The following is an 18,456-nucleotide window of genomic DNA, read 5'->3' as shown; positions in this document are numbered from 1 at the left end:
ACATTTTCAGAGCTTGCGCTCACTTTCGTGTTTTCGGGGGCCTGATTGTGGGGGTTCCTGGTGTTTGTGGGTGGGTTTTGGGGTCTTGGAGCAACGCTGGGTTTGGATACTTTTGATTGCAAGATGTTTGAAGAAAATCCATGGTGGCAAAGGGGAGTTAGGGCCTAGCTGCAGAGCGCACACGGAGTGATCTGGGAAGTATGCAGAAGTTTGTCAAAGTGCCCATTTTTCCATTTTGCCTGTTTGGGGGGGTTAAATTGTTTTCGCCTGGGTTGACGGGGCCGGGGGCATTGCTAGGAAGGTCTAATACCGGATAAAAGTGTTTTGGATAAAATCCATGCTGAAAAAGTTTTTAACTTTTCAGAGTTTTTGCTCACTTTTGTTTTTTGAGGGCCTGCTTGGGGGGGTTCCTGGTGTTTGAGGGTGGGTTTTGAGGTAATGGAGCAACGCTGGGTATGGATACATTTGATTGCAAGAGATTTGAAAAAAATCCATGGTGGCAAAGGGGAGTTAGGGCCTAGCTGCAGAGCGCGCATGGAGTGATCTGGGAACTATGCAGAAATTTGTCAGAGTGCCCATTTTTCCATTTTTGCTTTTTGGCTGTTGGGGGGGTTAAACTTGTTTTCGCCTGGGTTGACGGGTCTGGGGGCATTGCTAGGAAGGTCTAATACAGGATAAAAGTGTTTTGGATAAAATCCATGCTGAAAAAGTTTTTAACTTTTCACAGTTTTCGCTCACTTTTGTGATTTCAGGGGCCTGCTTGGGGGGGTTCCTGGTGTTTGTGGTGGGTTTTGGGGTCTTGAAGCAACGCTGGGTATGGATACCTTTGATTGCAAGTGGTTTGAAGAAAATCCATGGTGGCAAAGGGGAGTAAGGCCTGGCTGCAGAGCACGCACGGAGTGATCTTTGAACTATGCATAAATTTGTCAAAGTGCCCATTTTTCCATTTTTGCTTTTTGGCTGTTTGGGGGGTTACACTTGTTTTCGCCTGGGTTGACGGGTCTGGGGGCATTGCTAGGAAGGTCTAATACCGGATAAAAGTGTTTTGGATAAAATCCATGCTGAAAAAGTTTTTAACTTTTCAGAGTTTTCGCTCACTTTCGTGTTTTCAGGGGGCCTGCTTGGGGGGGTTCCTGGTGTTTGTGGGTGGGTTCTGGGGTCTTGAAGCAACGCTGGGTATGGATACTTTTGATTGCAAGATGTTTGAAGAAAATCCATGGTGGCAAAGGGGAGTTAGGGCCTAGCTGCAGAGCGCACACGGAGTGATCTGGGAAGTATGCAGAAATTTGTCAAGTTCCCATTTTTCCCTTTTGCCTGTTTGGGGGGGTTAAACTTGTTTTTGCCTGGGTTGACGGGTCCGGGGGCATTGCTAGGAAGGTCTAATACCGGATAAAAGTGTTTTGGATAAAATCCATGCTGAAAAAGTTTTTAACTTTTCAGAGTTTTCGCTCACTTTTGTGATTTCAGGGGCCTGCTTGGGGGGGTTCCTGGTGTTTTTGGGTTGGTTTTGGGGTCTTGAAGCAACGCTGGGTATGGATACCTTTGATTGCAAGTGGTTTGAAGAAAATCCATGGTGGCAAAGGGGAGTTAGGGCCTGGCTGCAGAGCACGCACGGAGTGATCTGGGAACTATGCAGAAATTTGTCAAAGTGCACATTTTTCCATTTTTGCTTTTTGGCTGTTTGGGGGGTTAAACTTGTTTTCGCCTGGGTTGACGGGTCTGGGGGCATTGCTAGGAAGGTCTAATACCGGATAAAAGTGTTTTGGATAAAATCCATGCTGAAAAAGTTTTTACATTTTCAGAGTTTTTGCTCACTTTCGTGTTTTCAGGGGCCTGCTTGGGGGGGGTTCCTGGTGTTTGTGGGTGGTTTTTGGGGTCTTGAAGCAACGCTGGGTATGGATACCTTTGATTGCAAGTGGTTTGAAGAAACTCCATGGTGGCAAAGGGGAGTTAGGGCCTGGCTGCAGAGCGTGCATGGAGTGATCTGGCAACTATGCAGAAATTTGTCAAAGTGCCCATTTTTCCATTTTTCCTTTTTGGCTGTTTGGGGGTTAAACTTGTTTTCGCCTGGGTTGACGGGTCTGGGGGCATTGCTAGGAAGGTCTAATACAGGATAAAAGTGTTTTGGATAAAATCCATGCTGAAAAAGTTTTTAACTTTTCACAGTTTTCGCTCACTTTTGTGATTTCAGGGGCCTGCTTGGGGGGGGTTCCTGGTGTTTGTGGGTGGGTTTTGGGGTCTTGAAGCAACGCTGGGTATGGATACCTTTGATTGCAAGTGGTTTGAAGAAAATCCATGGTGGCAAAGGGGAGTAAGGCCTGGCTGCAGAGCACGCACGGAGTGATCTGGGAACTATGCATAAATTTGTCAAAGTGCCCATTTTTCCATTTTTGCTTTTTGGCTGTTTGGGGGGTTACACTTGTTTTCGCCTGGGTTGACGGGTCTGGGGGCATTGCTAGGAAGGTCTAATACCTGATAAAAGTGTTTTGGATAAAATCCATGCTGAAAAAGTTTTTAACTTTTCAGATTTTTCGCTCACTTTCGTGTTTTCAGGGGGCCTGCTTGGGGGGGGTTCCTGGTGTTTGTGGGTGGGTTCTGGGGTCTTGAAGCAACGCTGGGTATGGATACTTTTGATTGCAAGATGTTTGAAGAAAATCCATGGTGGCAAAGGGGAGTTAGGGCCTAGCTGCAGAGCGTACACGGAGTGATCTGGGAAGTATGCAGAAATTTGTCAAGTTCCCATTTTTCCCTTTTGCCTGTTTGGGGGGGGTTAAACTTGTTTTTGCCTGGGTTGACGGGTCCGGGGGCATTGCTAGGAAGGTCTAATACCGGATAAAAGTGTTTTGGATAAAATCCATGCTGAAAAAGTTTTTAACTTTTCAGAGTTTTCGCTCACTTTTGTGATTTCAAGGGCCTGCTTGGGGGGGGTTCCTGGTGTTTTTGGGTTGGTTTTGGGGTCTTGAAGCAACGCTGGGTATGGATACCTTTGATTGCAAGTGGTTTGAAGAAAATCCATGGTGGCAAAGGGGAGTTAGGGCCTGGCTGCAGAGCATGCACGGAGTGATCTGGGAACTATGCAGAAATTTGTCAAAGTGCCCATTTTTCCATTTTTGCTTTTTGGCTGTTTGGGGGGTTAAACTTGTTTTCGCCTGGGTTGACGGGTCTGGGGGCATTGCTAGGAAGGTCTAATACCGGATAAAAGTGTTTTGGATAAAATCCATGCTGAAAAAGTTTTTAAATTTTCAGAGTTTTTGCTCACTTTCGTGTTTTCAGGGGCCTGCTTGGGGGGGGTTCCTGGTGTTTGTGGGTGGGTTTTGGGGTCTTGAAGCAACGCTGGGTATGGATACCTTTGATTGCAAGTGGTTTGAAGAAACTCCATGGTGGCAAAGGGGAGTTAGGGCCTGGCTGCAGAGCGTGCATGGAGTGATCTGGCAACTATGCAGAAATTTGTCAAAGTGCCCATTTTTCCATTTTTCCTTTTTGGCTGTTTGGGGGTTAAACTTGTTTTCGCCTGGGTTGACGGGTCTGGGGCATTGCTAGGAAGGTCTAATACAGGATAAAAGTGTTTTGGATAGAATCCATGCTGAAAAAGTTTTTAACTTTTCACAGTTTTCGCTCACTTTTGTGATTTCAGGGGCCTGCTTGGGGGGGGTTCCTGGTGTTTGTGGGTGGGTTTTGGGGTCTTGAAGCAACGCTGGGTATGGATACCTTTGATTGCAAGTGGTTTGAAGAAAATCCATGGTGGCAAAGGGGAGTAAGGCCTGGCTGCAGAGCACGCACGGAGTGATCTGGGAACTATGCATAAATTTGTCAAAGTGCCCATTTTTCCATTTTTGCTTTTTGGCTGTTTGGGGGGTTACACTTGTTTTCGCCTGGGTTGACGGGTCTGGGGGCATTGCTAGGAAGGTCTAATACCGGATAAAAGTGTTTTGGATAAAATCCATGCTGAAAAAGTTTTTAACTTTTCAGATTTTTCGCTCACTTTCGTGTTTTCAGGGGGCCTGCTTGGGGGGGGTTCCTGGTGTTTGTGGGTGGGTTCTGGGGTCTTGAAGCAACGCTGGGTATGGATACTTTTGATTGCAAGATGTTTGAAGAAAATCCATGGTGGCAAAGGGGAGTTAGGGCCTAGCTGCAGAGCGCACACGGAGTGATCTGGGAAGTATGCAGAAATTTGTCAAGTTCCCATTTTTCCCTTTTGCCTGTTTGGGGGGGTTAAACTTGTTTTTGCCTGGGTTGACGGGTCCGGGGGCATTGCTAGGAAGGTCTAATACCGGATAAAAGTGTTTTGGATAAAATCCATGCTGAAAAAGTTTTTAACTTTTCAGAGTTTTCGCTCACTTTTGTGATTTCAGGGGCCTGCTTGGGGGGGGTTCCTGGTGTTTTTGGGTTGGTTTTGGGGTCTTGAAGCAACGCTGGGTATGGATACCTTTGATTGCATGTGGTTTGAAGAAAATCCATGGTGGCAAAGGGGAGTTAGGGCCTGGCTGCAGAGCACGCACAGAGTGATCTGGGAACTATGCAGAAATTTGTCAAAGTGCCCATTTTTCCATTTTTGCTTTTTGGCTGTTTGGGGGGTTAAACTTGTTTTCGCCTGGGTTGACGGGTCTGGGGGCATTGCTAGGAAGGTCTAATACCGGATAAAAGTGTTTTGGATAAAATCCATGCTGAAAAAGTTTTTAAATTTTCAGAGTTTTTGCTCACTTTCGTGTTTTCAGGGGCCTGCTTGGGGGGGGTTCCTGGTGTTTGTGGGTGGGTTTTGGGGTCTTGAAGCAACGCTGGGTATGGATACCTTTGATTGCAAGTGGTTTGAAGAAACTCCATGGTGGCAAAGGGGAGTTAGGGCCTGGCTGCAGAGCGTGCATGGAGTGATCTGGCAACTATGCAGAAATTTGTCAAAGTGCCCATTTTTCCATTTTTCCTTTTTGGCTGTTTGGGGGTTAAACTTGTTTTCGCCTTGGTTGACGGGTCTGGGGGCATTGCTAGGTAGGTCTAATACCGGATAAAAGTGTTTTGGATAAAATCCATGCTGAAAAAGTTTTTAACTTTTCAGAGTTTTCGCTCACTTTTGTGTTTTCAGGGGCCTGCTTGGGGGGGTTCCTAGTGTTTGTGGGTGGGTTTTAGGGTCTTGAAGCAACGCTGGGTATGGATACCTTTGATTGCAAGTGGTTTGAAGAAAATCCATGGTGGCAAAAGGGAGTTAGGGCCTGGCTGCAGAGCGCGCACGGAGTGATCTGGGAACTATGCAGAAATGTGTAAAAGTGCCCATTTTTCCATTTTTGCTTTTTGGCTGTTTGGGGCGTTAAACTAGTTTTCGCCTGGGTTGACGGGTCTGGGGGCATTGCTAGGAAGATCTAATACCGGATAAAAGTGTTTTGGATAAAATCCATGCTGAAAAAGTTTTTACATTTTCAGAGTTTGCGCTCACTTTCGTGTTTTCGGGGGCCTGATTGTGGTTGTTCCTGGTGTTTGTGGGTGGGTTTTGGGGTCTTGGAGCAATGCTGGGTATGGATACTTTTGATTGCAAGATGTTTGAAGAAAATCCATGGTGGCAAAGGCTATTTAGGGCCTAGCTGCAGAGCGCACACGGAGTGATCTGGGAAGTATACAGAAATTTGTCAAAGTGCCCATTTTTCCATTTTGCCGGTTTGGGGGGGGGGGTTAAACTTGTTTTCGCCTGGGTTGACTGGTCCGGGGGCATTGCTAGGAAGGTCTAATACCGGATAAAAGTGTTTTGGATAAAATCCATGCTGAAAAAGTTTTTAACTTTTCAGAGTTTTTGCTCACTTTTGTTTTTTGAGGGCCTGCTTGGGGGGGTTCCTGGTGTTTGAGGGTGGGTTTTGAGGTATTGTAGCAACGCTGGGTATGGATACATTTGATTGCAAGAGATCTGAAAAAAATCCATGGTGGCAAAGGGGAGTTACGGCCTAGCTGCAGATGCCGCACATAGTGATCTGGGAAATATGCAGAAATTTGTCAAAGTGCCCATTTTTCCATTTTAGTTTTTTGGCTGTTTGGGGGGTTAAACTTGTTTTCGTCTGGGTTGACGGGTCTGGGGGCATTGCTAGGAAGGTATAATACCGGATAAAAGTGTTTTGGATAAAATCCATGCTGAAAAAGTTTTTACATTTTCAGAGTTTGCGCTCACTTTCGTGTTTTCAGGGGCCTGCTTGGGGGGGTTCCTGGTGTTTGTGGGTGGGTTTTGGGGTCTTAAAGCAACGCTGGGTATGGATACCTTTGATTGCAAGTGGTTTGAAGAAAATCCATGGTGGCAAAGGGGAGTTAGGGCCTAGCTGTAGAGCGCGCACGTTGTGATCTGGGAACAATGCAGAAATTTGTCAAAGTGCCCATTTTTCCATTTTAGTTTTTTGGCTGTTTGGGGGGTTAAACTTGTTTTCGTCTGGGTTGACGGGTCTGGGGGCATTGCTAGGAAGGTATAATACCGGATAAAAGTGTTTTGGATAAAATCCATGCTGAAAAAGTTTTTACATTTTCAGAGTTTGCGCTCACTTTCGTGTTTTTTGGGGCCTGATTGTGGGGGTTCCTGGTGTTTGTGGGTGGGTTTTGGGGTCTTGGATCAATGCTGGGTATGGATACTTTTGTTTGCAAGATGATTGAAGAAAATCCATGGTGGCAAAGGGGAGTTAGGGCCTAGCTGCAGAGCGCACACGGAGTGATCTGGGAAGTATGCAGAAATTTGTCAAAGTGCCCATTTTTCCATTTTTGCTTTTTGCCTGTTTGGGGGGGTTAAACTTGTTTTTGCCTTGGTTGACGGGTCCGGGGGCATTGCTAGGAAGGTCTAATACCGGATAAAAGTGTTTTGGATAAAATCCATGCTGAAAAAGTTTTTAACTTTTCAGAGTTTTCGCTCACTTTCGTGTTTTCGGGGGCCTGCTTGGGGGTTGCTGGTGTTTGTGGGTGGGTTTTGCGGTATTGGAGCAACGCTGGGTATGGATACTTTTGATTGCAAGAGATTTGAAGAAAATCCATGGTGGCAAAGGGGAGTTAGGGCCTAGCTGCAGAGCGCGCACGGAGTGATCTGGGAACTATGCAGAAATTTGTCAAAGTGCCCATTTTTCCATTTTTGCTTTTTGGCTGTTTGGGGGGTTAAACTTGTTTTCGCCTGGGTTGACGGGTCTGGGGGCATTGCTAGGAAGGTCTAATACCGGATAAAAGTGTTTTGAATAAAATCCATGCTGAAAAAGTTTTTAACTTTTCAGAGTTTTTGCTCACATTTGTGTTTTTGGAGGCCTACTTGGAGGCGTTCCTGGTGTTTGTGGGTGGGTTTTGGGGTATTGGAGCAACGCTGGGTATGGATACTATTGAATGCAAGAGGTTTGAAAAAAATCCATGGTGGCAAAGGGGAGTTAGGGCCTAGCTGCAGAGCGCGCACGGAGTGATCTGGGAACTATGCAGAAATTTGTCAGAGTACCCATTTTTCCATTTTTGCTTTTTGGCTGTTTGGGGGGGTTAAACTTGTTTTCGCCTGGGTTGCCGTGTCTGGGGGCATTGTTAGGAAGGTCTAATACGTGATAAAAGTGTTTTGGATAAAATCCATGCTGAAAAAGTTTTTAACTTTTCAGAGTTTTCGCTCACTTTTGTGTTTTCAGGGGCCTGCTTGGGGGGGTTCCTGGTGTTTGTGGGTGGGTTTTGGGGTCTTAAAGCAACGCTGGGTATGGATACCTTTGATTGCAAGTGGTTTGAAGAAAATCCATGGTGGCAAAGGGGAGTTAGGGCCTAGCTGTAGAGCGCGCACGTTGTGATCTGGGAACAATGCAGAAATTTGTCAAAGTGCCCATTTTTCCATTTTAGTTTTTTGGCTGTTTGGGGGGTTAAACTTGTTTTCGTCTGGGTTGACGGGTCTGGGGGCATTGCTAGGAAGGTATAATACCGGATAAAAGTGTTTTGGATAAAATCCATGCTGAAAAAGTTTTTACATTTTCAGAGTTTGCGCTCACTTTCGTGTTTTTTGGGGCCTGATTGTGGGGGTTCCTGGTGTTTGTGGGTGGGTTTTGGGGTCTTGGATCAATGCTGGGTATGGATACTTTTGTTTGCAAGATGATTGAAGAAAATCCATGGTGGCAAAGGGGAGTTAGGGCCTAGCTGCAGAGCGCACACGGAGTGATCTGGGAAGTATGCAGAAATTTGTCAAAGTGCCCATTTTTCCATTTTTGCTTTTTGCCTGTTTGGGGGGGTTAAACTTGTTTTTGCCTTGGTTGACGGGTCCGGGGGCATTGCTAGGAAGGTCTAATACCGGATAAAAGTGTTTTGGATAAAATCCATGCTGAAAAAGTTTTTAACTTTTCAGAGTTTTTGCTCACTTTCGTGTTTTCGGGGGCCTGCTTGGGGGTTGCTGGTGTTTGTGGGTGGGTTTTGCGGTATTGGAGCAACGCTGGGTATGGAAACTTTTGATTGCAAGAGATTTGAAGAAAATCCATGGTGGCAAAGGGGAGTTAGGGCCTAGCTGCAGAGCGCGCACGGAGTGATCTGGGAACTATGCAGAAATTTGTCAAAGTGCCCATTTTTCCATTTTTGCTTTTTGGCTGTTTGGGGGGTTAAACTTGTTTTCGCCTGGGTTGACGGGTCTGGGGGCATTGCTAGGAAGGTCTAATACCGGATAAAAGTGTTTTGAATAAAATCCATGCTGAAAAAGTTTTTAACTTTTCAGAGTTTTTGCTCACATTTGTGTTTTTGGAGGCCTACTTGGAGGCGTTCCTGGTGTTTGTGGGTGGGTTTTGGGGTATTGGAGCAACGCTGGGTATGGATACTATTGAATGCAAGAGGTTTGAAGAAAATCCATGGTGGCAAAGGGGAGTTAGGGCCTAGCTACAGATGCCGCACATAGTGATCTGGGAAATATGCAGAAATTTGTCAAAGTGCCCATTTTTCCATTTTTGTTTTTTGGCTGTTTGGGGGTTTAAACTGGTTTTCGTCTGGGTGGACGGGTCTGGGGACATTGCTAGGAAGGTCTAATACCGAATAAAAGTGTTTTGGATAAAATCCATGCTGAAAAAGTTTTTATATTTCAGAGTTTTCGCTCACTTTCGTGTGTTCGGGGGCCTGCTTGGGGGGGTTCCTGGTGTTTGTGGGTGGGTTTTGGGGTATTGGAGGAATGCTGGGTATGGATAATTTTGATTGCAAGAGGTTTGAAGAAAATCCATGATGGCAAAGGGGAGTTAGGGCCTAGCTGCAGAGCACGCACCGAGTGATCTGGGAACTATGCAGAAATTTGTCAAAGTGCCCATTTTTTCATTTTTGCTTTTTGGCTGTTTGGGGGGTTAAACTTGTTTTCGCCTGGGCTGACGGGTCTGGGGGCATTGCTAGGAAGGTCTAATACCGGATAAAAGTGTTTTGAATAAAATCCAAGCTGAAAAAGATTTTAACTTTTTAGAGTTTTTGCTCACTTTCTTGTTTTTGGGGGCCTGCTTGGGGGGGTTCCTGGTGTTTGCCGGTGGGTTTTGGGGTCTTGGAGCAACGCTGGGTATGGATACTTTTGATTGCAAGAGGTTTGAATAAAATCCATGGTGGCAAAGGGGAGTTAGGGCCTTGCTGCAGAGCGCGCACGTAGTGATCTGGGAACTATGCAGAAATTTGTCAAAGTGCCCATTTTTCCATTTTTGCTTTTCGGCTGTTTGGGGGGGGTTAAACTTGTTTTTGCCTAGGGTTGACCGGTCTGGGGGCATTGCTAGGAAGGTCTAATACCGGGTAAAAGTGTTTTGGATAAAATCCATGCTGAAAAAGTTTTTAACTTCTCAGAGTTTTTGCTCACTTTCGTGTTTTTGGGGGCCTACTTGGGGGGTTCCTGGTGTTTGTGGGTAGGTTTTGGGGAATTGGAGCAACGCTGGGTATGGATACTTTTGATTGCAAGAGGTTTGAAGAAAATCCATGGTGGCAAAGGGGAGTTAGGGCATAGCTGCAGAGCACACAAGTAGTGATCTGGGAACTATGCAGAAATTTGTCAAAGTGCCCATTTTTCCATTTTTGCTTTTTGGCTGTTTGGGGGGTTAAACTTGTTTTCGCCTGGGTTGACGGGTCTGGGGGCATTGCTAGGAAGGTCTAATACCGGATAAAAGTGTTTTGGATAAAATCCATGCTGAAAAAGTTTTTAACTTTTCAGTGTTTTCGCTCGCCTTCGTGTTTTTTGGGGCCTACTTGGGGGGGTTCCTGGTGTTTGTGGGTGGTTTTTGGGCTATTGGAGCAACGCTGGGTATGGATACTTTTGATTGCAAGAGGTTTGAAGAAAATCCATGGTGGCAAAGGGGAGTTAGGGCCTAGCTGCAGAGCGCGCACATTGTGATCTGGGAACTATGCAGAAATTTGTCAAAATGCCCATTTTTCCATTTTTGTTTTTTGGCTGTTTGGGGGGTTAAACTTGTTTTCGTCTGGGTTGACGGGTCTGGGGGCATTGCTAGGAAGGTATAATACCGGATAAAAGTGTTTTGGATAAAATCCATGCTGAAAAAGTTTTTACATTTTCAGAGTTTGCGCTCACTTTCGTGTTTTTGGGGGCCTGATTGTGGGGGTTCCTGGTGTTTGTGGGTGGGTTTTGGGGTCTTGGATCAATGCTGGGTATGGATACTTTTGATTGCAAGATGTTTAAAGAAAATCCATGGTGGCAAAGGGGAGTTAGGGCCTAGCTGCAGAGCGCACACGGAGAGACCTGGGAAGTATGCAGAAATTTGTCAAAGTGCCCATTTTTCCATTTTTGCTTTTTGCCTGTTTGGGGGGGTTTAACTTGTTTTCGCCTTGGTTGACGGGTCGGGGGGCATTTCTAGGAAGGTCTAATACCGGATAAAAGTGTTTTGAATAAAATCCATGCTGAAAAAGTTTTGAATTTTTCAGAGTTTTCGCTCACTTTTGTGTTTTCGGGGGCCTGCTTGGGGGTTCCTGGTGCTTGTGGGTGGGTTTTGCGGTATTGGAGCAACGCTGGGCATGGATACTTTTGATTGCAAGAGATTTGAAGAAAATCCATGGTGGCAAAGGGGAGTTAGGGCCTAGCTGCAGAGCGCGCACAGAGTGATCTGGGGACTATGCAGAAATTTGTCAAAGTGCCCATTTTTCCATTTTTGCTTTTTGGCTGTTTGGGGGTTAAACTTGTTTTCGCCTGGGTTGACGGGTCTGGGGGCATTGCTAGGAAGGTCTAATACCGGATAAAAGTGTTTTGGATAAAATCCATGCTGAAAAAGTTTTTAACTTTTTAGAGTTTTCGCTCACATTCGTGTTTTTGGAGGTCTACTTGGGGGGGTTCCTGGTGTTTGTGGGTGGGTTTTGGGGTATTGGAGCAACGCTGGGTATGGATACTTTTGATTGCAAGAGGTTTGAAGAAAATCCATGGTGGCTAATGGGAGTTAGGGCCTAGCTGCAGATGCCGCACATAGTGATCTGGGAACTATGCAGAAATTTGTCAAAGTGCCCATTTTTCCATTTTTGTTTTTGGGCTGTTTGGGGGGTTAAACTTGTTTTCGTCTGGGTTGACGGGTCTGGGGGCATTTCTAGGAAGGTCTAATACCGGATAAAAGTGTTTTGGATAAAATCCATGCTGAAAAAGTTTTTAACTTTTCAGAGTTTTCACTCACTTTCGTGTTTTTGGGGGCCTGCTTGGGGGTTCCTGGTGCTTGTGGGTGGGTTTTGCGGTATTGGAGCAATGCTGGGCATGGATACTTTTGATTGCAAGAGATTTGAAGAAAATCCATGGTGGCAAAGGGAAGTTAGGGCCTAGCTGCAGAGCGCGCACGTAGTGATCTGGGAACTATGCAGAAATTTGTCAAAGTGCCCATTTTTCCATTTTTGCTTTTTTGCTGTTTGGGGTGGGTTAAACTTGTTTTTGCCTAGGGTTGACCGGTCTGGGGGCATTGCTAGGAAGGTCTAATACCGGATAAAAGTGTTTTGGATAAAATCCATGCTGAAAAAGTTTTTACATTTTCAGAGTTTGCGCTCACTTTTGTGTTATCGGGGGCCTGATTGTGGGGGTTCCTGGTGTTTGCAGGTGGGTTTTGGGGTCTTGGAGCAACGCTGGGTATGGATACTTTTGATTGCAAGATGTTTGAAGAAAATCCATGGTGGCAAAGGGGAGTTAGGGCCTAGCTGCAGAGCACACACAGAGTGATCTGGGAAGTATGCAGAAATTTGTCAAAGTGCCCATTTTTTCATTTTTGCTTTTTGCCTGTTTGGGGGGGGGTTAAACTTGTTTTCGCCTGGGTTGACAGGTCCGGGGGCATTGCTAGGAAGGTCTAATACCGGATAAAAGTGTTTTGAATAAAATCCATGCTGAAAAAGATTTTAACTTTTCAGAGTTTTTGCTCACTTTTGTTTTTTGGGGGCCTGCTTGGGGGCGTTCCTGGTGTTTGAGGGTGGGTTTTGAGGTATTGGAGCAACGCTGGGTATGGATAGTTTTGATTGCAAGAGATTTGAAGAAAATCCATGGTGGCAAAGGGGAGTTAGGGCCTAGCTGCAGAGGGCGCACGTGGTGATCTGGGAAGTATGCAGAAATTTGTCAAAGTGCCCATTTTTCCCTTTTGCCTGTTTGGGGGGGGTTAAACTTGTTTTTGCCTGGGTTGACGTGTCCGGGGGCATTGCTAGGAAGGTCTAATACCGGATAAAAGTGTTTTGGATAAAATCCATGCTGAAAAAGTTTTTAACTTTTCAGAGTTTTCGCTCACTTTTGTGATTTCAGGGGCCTGCTTGGGGGGGGTTCCTGGTGTTTTTGGGTTGGTTTTGGGGTCTTGAAGCAACGCTGGGTATGGATACCTTTGATTGCAAGTGGTTTGAAGAAAATCCATGGTGGCAAAGGGGAGTTAGGGCCTGGCTGCAGAGCACGCACGGAGTGATCTGGGAACTATGCAGAAATTTGTCACAGTGCCCATTTTTCCATTTTTGCTTTTTGGCTGTTTGGGGGGTTAAACTTGTTTTCGCCTGGGTTGACAGGTCTGGGGGCATTGCTAGGAAGGTCTAATACCGGATAAAAGTGTTTTGGATAAAATCCATGCTGAAAAAGTTTTTAAATTTTCAGAGTTTTTGCTCACTTTCGTGTTTTCAGGGGCCTGCTTGGGGGGGTTCCTGGTGTTTGTGGGTGGGTTTTGGGGTCTTGAAGCAACGCTGGGTATGGATACCTTTGATTGCAAGTGGTTTGAAGAAAATCCATGGTGGCAAAGGGGAGTAAGGGCCTAGCTGCAGAGCTTGCACGGAGTGATCTGGGAACTATGCAGAAATTTGTCAGTGCCCATTTTTCCATTTTTGCTTTTTGGCTGTTGGGGGGGTTAAACTTGTTTTCGCCTGGGTTGACGGGTCTGGGGGCATTGCTAGGAAGGTCTAATACCGGATAAAAGTGTTTTGGATAAAATCCATGCTGAAAAAGCTTTTAACTTTTCACAGTTTTCGCTCACTTTCTTGATTTCAGGGGCCTGCTTGGGGGGGGTTCCTGGTGTTTGTGGGTGGGTTTTGGGGTCTTGAAGCAACACTGGGTATGGATACCTTTGATTGCCAGTGGTTTGAAGAAAATCCATGGTGGCAAAGGGGAGTTAGGGCCTGGCTGCAGAGCGCGCAGGGAGTGGTCTGGGAACTATGCCGAAATTTGTAAAAGTGCCCATTTTTCCATTTTTGCTTTTTGGCTGTTTGGGGGGTTAAACTTGTTTTCGCCTGGGTTGACGGGTCTGGGGGCATTGCTAGGAAGGTCTAATACCGGATAAAAGTGTTTTGGATAAAATCCATGCTGAAAAAGTTTTTAACTTTTCAGTGTTTTAGCTCGCCTTCGTGTTTTTGGGGGCCTACTTGGGGGGTTCCTGATGCTTGTGGGTGGTTTTTGGGCTATTGGAGCAACACTGGGTATGGATACTTTTGATTGCAAGAGGTTTGAAGAAAATCCATGGTGGCAAAGGGGAGTTAGGGCCTAGCTGCAGAGCGGGAACTATGCAGAAATTTGTCAAAGTGCCCATTTTTCCATTTTTGTTTTTTGGCTGTTTGGGGGGTTAAACTTGTTTTTGTCTGGGTTGACGGGTCTAGGGGCATTGCTAGGAAGGTATAATACCGGATAAAAGTGTTTTGGATAAAATCCATGCTGAAAAAGTTTTTACATTTTCAGAGCTTGCGCTCACTTTCGTGTTTTCGGGGGCCTGATTGTGGGGGTTCCTGGTGTTTGTGGGTGGGTTTTGGGGTCTTGGAGCAATGCTGGGTATGGATACTTTTGATTGCAAGATGTTTGAAGAAAATCTATGGTGGCAAAGGGGAGTTAGGGCCTAGCTGCAGAGCGCACACGGAGTGATCTGGGAAGTATGCAGAAGTTTGTCAAAGTGCCCATTTTTCCATTTTGCCTGTTTGGGGGGGTTAAACTTGTTTTCGCCTGGGTTGACGGGGCCGGGGGCATTGCTAGGAAGGTCTAATACCGGATAAAAGTGTTTTGGATAAAATCCATGCTGAAAAAGTTTTTAACTTTTCAGAGTTTTTGCTCACTTTTGTTTTTTGAGGGCCTGCTTGGGGGGGTTCCTGGTGTTTGAGGGTGGGTTTTGAGGTAATGGAGCAACGCTGGGTATGGATACTTTTGATTGCAAGAGATTTGAAAAAAATCCATGGTGGCAAAGGGGAGTTAGGGCCTAGCTGCAGAGCGCGCATGGAGTGATCTGGGAACTATGCAGAAATTTGTCAGAGTGCCCATTTTTCCATTTTTGCTTTTTGGCTGTTGGGGGGGGTAAACTTGTTTTCGCCTGGGTTGACGGGTCTGGGGGCATTGCTAGGAAGGTCTAATACAGGATAAAAGTGTTTTGGATAAAATCCATGCTGAAAAAGTTTTTAACTTTTCACAGTTTTCGCTCACTTTTGTGATTTCAGGGGCCTGCTTGGGGGGGGTTCCTGGTGTTTGTGGGTGGGTTTTGGGGTCTTGAAGCAACGCTGGGTATGGATACCTTTGATTGCAAGTGGTTTGAAGAAAATCCATGGTGGCAAAGGGGAGTAAGGCCTGGCTGCAGAGCACGCACGGAGTGATCTGGGAACTATGCATAAATTTGTCAAAGTGCCCATTTTTCCATTTTTGCTTTTTGGCTGTTTGGGGGGTTACACTTGTTTTCGCCTGGGTTGACGGGTCTGGGGGCATTGCTAGGAAGGTCTAATACCGGATAAAAGTGTTTTGGATAAAATCCATGCTGAAAAAGTTTTTAACTTTTCAGAGTTTTCGCTCACTTTCGTGTTTTCAGGGGGCCTGCTTGGGGGGGGTTCCTGGTGTTTGTGGGTGGGTTCTGGGGTCTTGAAGCAACGCTGGGTATGGATACTTTTGATTGCAAGATGTTTGAAGAAAATCCATGGTGGCAAAGGGGAGTTAGGGCCTAGCTGCAGAGCGCACACGGAGTGATCTGGGAAGTATGCAGAAATTTGTCAAGTTCCCATTTTTCCCTTTTGCCTGTTTGGGGGGGGGTTAAACTTGTTTTTGCCTGGGTTGACGGGTCCGGGGGCATTGCTAGGAAGGTCTAATACCGGATAAAAGTGTTTTGGATAAAATCCATGCTGAAAAAGTTTTTAACTTTTCAGACTTTTTGCTCACTTTTGTTTTTTGAGGGCCTGCTTGGGGGGGTTCCTGGTGTTTGTGGGTGGGTTTTGAGGTATTGGAGAAATGCTGGGTATGGATACCTTTGATTGCAAGAGGTTTGAAGAAAATCCATGGTGGCAAAGCGGAGTTAGGGACTAGCTGCAGAGCGCGCACGTAGTGATCTGGGAACTATGCAGAAATTTGTCAAAGTGCCCATTTTTCCATTTTTGTTTTTTGGCTGTTTGGGGGTTTAAACTTGTTTTTGTCTGGGTTGACGGGTCTGGGGGCATTGCTAGGAAGGTCTAATACCGGATAAAAGTGTTTTGGATAAAATCCATGCTGAAAAAGTTTTTAACTTTTCAGAGTTTTTGCTCACTTTCATGTGTTCGGGGGCCTGCTTGGGGGGGTTCCTGGTGTTTGTGGGTGGGTTTGGGGGTATTGGAGCAACGCTGGGTATGGATACTTTTGATTGCAAGCGGTTAGAAGAAAATCCATGATGGCAAAGGGGAGTTAGGGCCTAGCTGCAGAGCACACACGTAATGATCTGGGAAGTATGCAGAAATTTGTCAAAGTGCCCATTTTTCCATTTTTGCTTTTTGCCTGTGTGGGGGGGTTAAACTTGTTTTCGCCTGGGTTGACGGGTCTGGGGGCATTGCTAGGAAGGTCTAATACCGGATAAAAGTGTTTTGGATAAAATCCATGCTGAAAAAGTTTTTAACTTTTCAGAGTTTTCGCTCACTTTCGTGTGTTCGGGGGCCTACTTGGGGGGTTCCTGGTGTTTGTGGGTAGGTTTTGGGGCATTGGAGCAACGCTGGGTATAGATACTTTTGATTGCAAGAGGTTTGAAGAAAATCCATGGTGGCAAAGGGGAGTTAGGGCATAGCTGCAGAGCACGCAAGTAGTGATCTGGGAACTATGCAGAAATTTGTCAAAGTGCCCATTTTCCATTTTTGCTTTTTGGCTGTTTGGGGGGTTAAACTTGTTTTCGCCTGGGTTGACGGGTCTGGGGGCATTGCTAGAAAGGTCTAATACCGGATAAAAGTGTTTTGGATAAAATCCATGCTGAAAAAGTTTTTAACTTTTCAGTGTTTTCGCTCGCCTTTGTGTTTTAGGGGGCCTACTTGGGGGGGTTCCTGGTGTTTGTGGGTGGTTTTTGGGCTATTGGAGCAACGCTGGGTATGGATACTTTTGATTGCAAGAGGTTTGAAGAAAATCCATGGTGGCAAATGGGAGTTAGGGCCTAGCTGCAGATGCCGCACATAGTGATCTGGGAACTATGCAGAAATTTGTCAAAGTGCCCATTTTTCCATTTTTGCTTTTTGGCTGTTTGGGGGGTTAAACTTGTTTTCGCCTGGGTTGACGGGTCTGGGGGCATTGCTAGGAAGGTCTAATACTGGATAAAAGTGTTTTGAATAAAATCCATGCTGAAAAAGTTTTTAACTTTTTAGAGTTTTCGCTCACATTCGTGTTTTTGGAGGCCTACTTGGGGGGGTTCCTGGTGTTTGTGGGTGGGTTTTGGGGTATTGGAGCAACGCTGGGTATGGATACTTTTGATTGCAAGAGGTTTGAAGAAAATCCATGGTGGCAAAGGGGAGTTAGGGCCTAGCTGCAGAGCGCGCACATTGTGATCTGGGAACTATGCAGAAATTTGTCAAAGTGTCCATTTTTCCATTTTTGTTTTTTGGCTGTTTGGGGGGTTAAACTTGTTTTCGTCTGGGTTGACGGTTCTGGGGGCATTGCTAGGAAGGTATAATACCGGATAAAATTGTTTTGGATAACATCCATGCTGAAAAAGTTTTTACATTTTCAGAGTTTGCGCTCACTTTCGTGTTTTTGGGGGCCTGGTTGTGGGGGTTCCTGGTGTTTGCAGGTGGGTTTTGGGGTCTTGGATCAATGCTGGGTATGGATACTTTTGATTGCAAGATGTTTGAAGAAAATCCATGGTGGCAAAGGGGAGTTAGGGCCTAGCTGCAGAGCGCGCACGGAGTGATCTGGGAACTATGCAGAAATTTGTCAAAGTGCCCATTTTTCCATTTTTGCTTTTTGGCTGTTTGGGGGGTTAAACTTGTTTTCGCCTGGGTTGACGGGTCTGGGGGCATTGCTAGGAAGGTCTAATACCGGATAAAAGTGTTTTGAATAAAATCCATGCTGAAAAAGTTTTTAACTTTTTAGAGTTTTCGCTCACATTCGTGTTTTTGGAGGCCTACTTGGGGGGGTTCCTGGTGTTTGTGGGTGGGTTTTGGGGTATTGGAGCAACGCTGGGTATGGATACTTTTGATTGCCAGAGGTTTGAAGAAAATCCATGGTGGCAAATGGGAGTTAGGGCCTAGCTGCAGATGCCGCACATAGTGATCTGGGAACTATGCAGAAATTTGTCAAAGTGCCCATTTTTCCATTTTTGTTTTTTGGCTGTTTGGGGGGTTAAACTTGTTTTAGTCTGGGTTGACCGGTCTGGGGGCATTTCTAGAAAGGTCTAATACCGGATAAAAGTGTTTTGGATAAAATCCATGCTGAAAAAGTTTTTAACTTTTCAGAGTTTTCGCTCACTTTCGTGTTTTCGGGGGCCTGCTTGGGGGTTCCTGGTGCTTGTGGGTGAGTTTTGCGGTATTGGAGCAACGCTGGGCATGGATACTTTTGATTGCAAGAGATTTGAAGAAAATCCATGGTGGCAAAGGGGAGTTAGGGCCTAGCTGCAGAGCGCGCACGTTAGTGATCTGGGAACTATGCAGAAATTTGTCAAAGTGCCCATTTTTCCATTTTTGCTGTTTGGCTGTTTGGGGGGGGGTTAAACTTGTTTTTGCCTAGGGTTGACTGGTCTGGGGGCATTGCTAGGAAGGTCTAATACCAGATAAAAGTGTTTTGGATAAAATCCATGCTGAAAAAGTTTTTAACTTTTCAGAGTTTTCGCTCACATTCGTGTTTTTGGGGGCCTACTTGGGGGGGTTCCT

This window comes from Lissotriton helveticus, chromosome 4_2 (assembly GCF_964261635.1).
Source record: "Lissotriton helveticus chromosome 4_2, aLisHel1.1, whole genome shotgun sequence".
Lineage (NCBI taxonomy): Eukaryota > Metazoa > Chordata > Amphibia > Caudata > Salamandridae > Lissotriton > Lissotriton helveticus.
Note: the sequence above shows the minus strand (reverse complement) of the source record.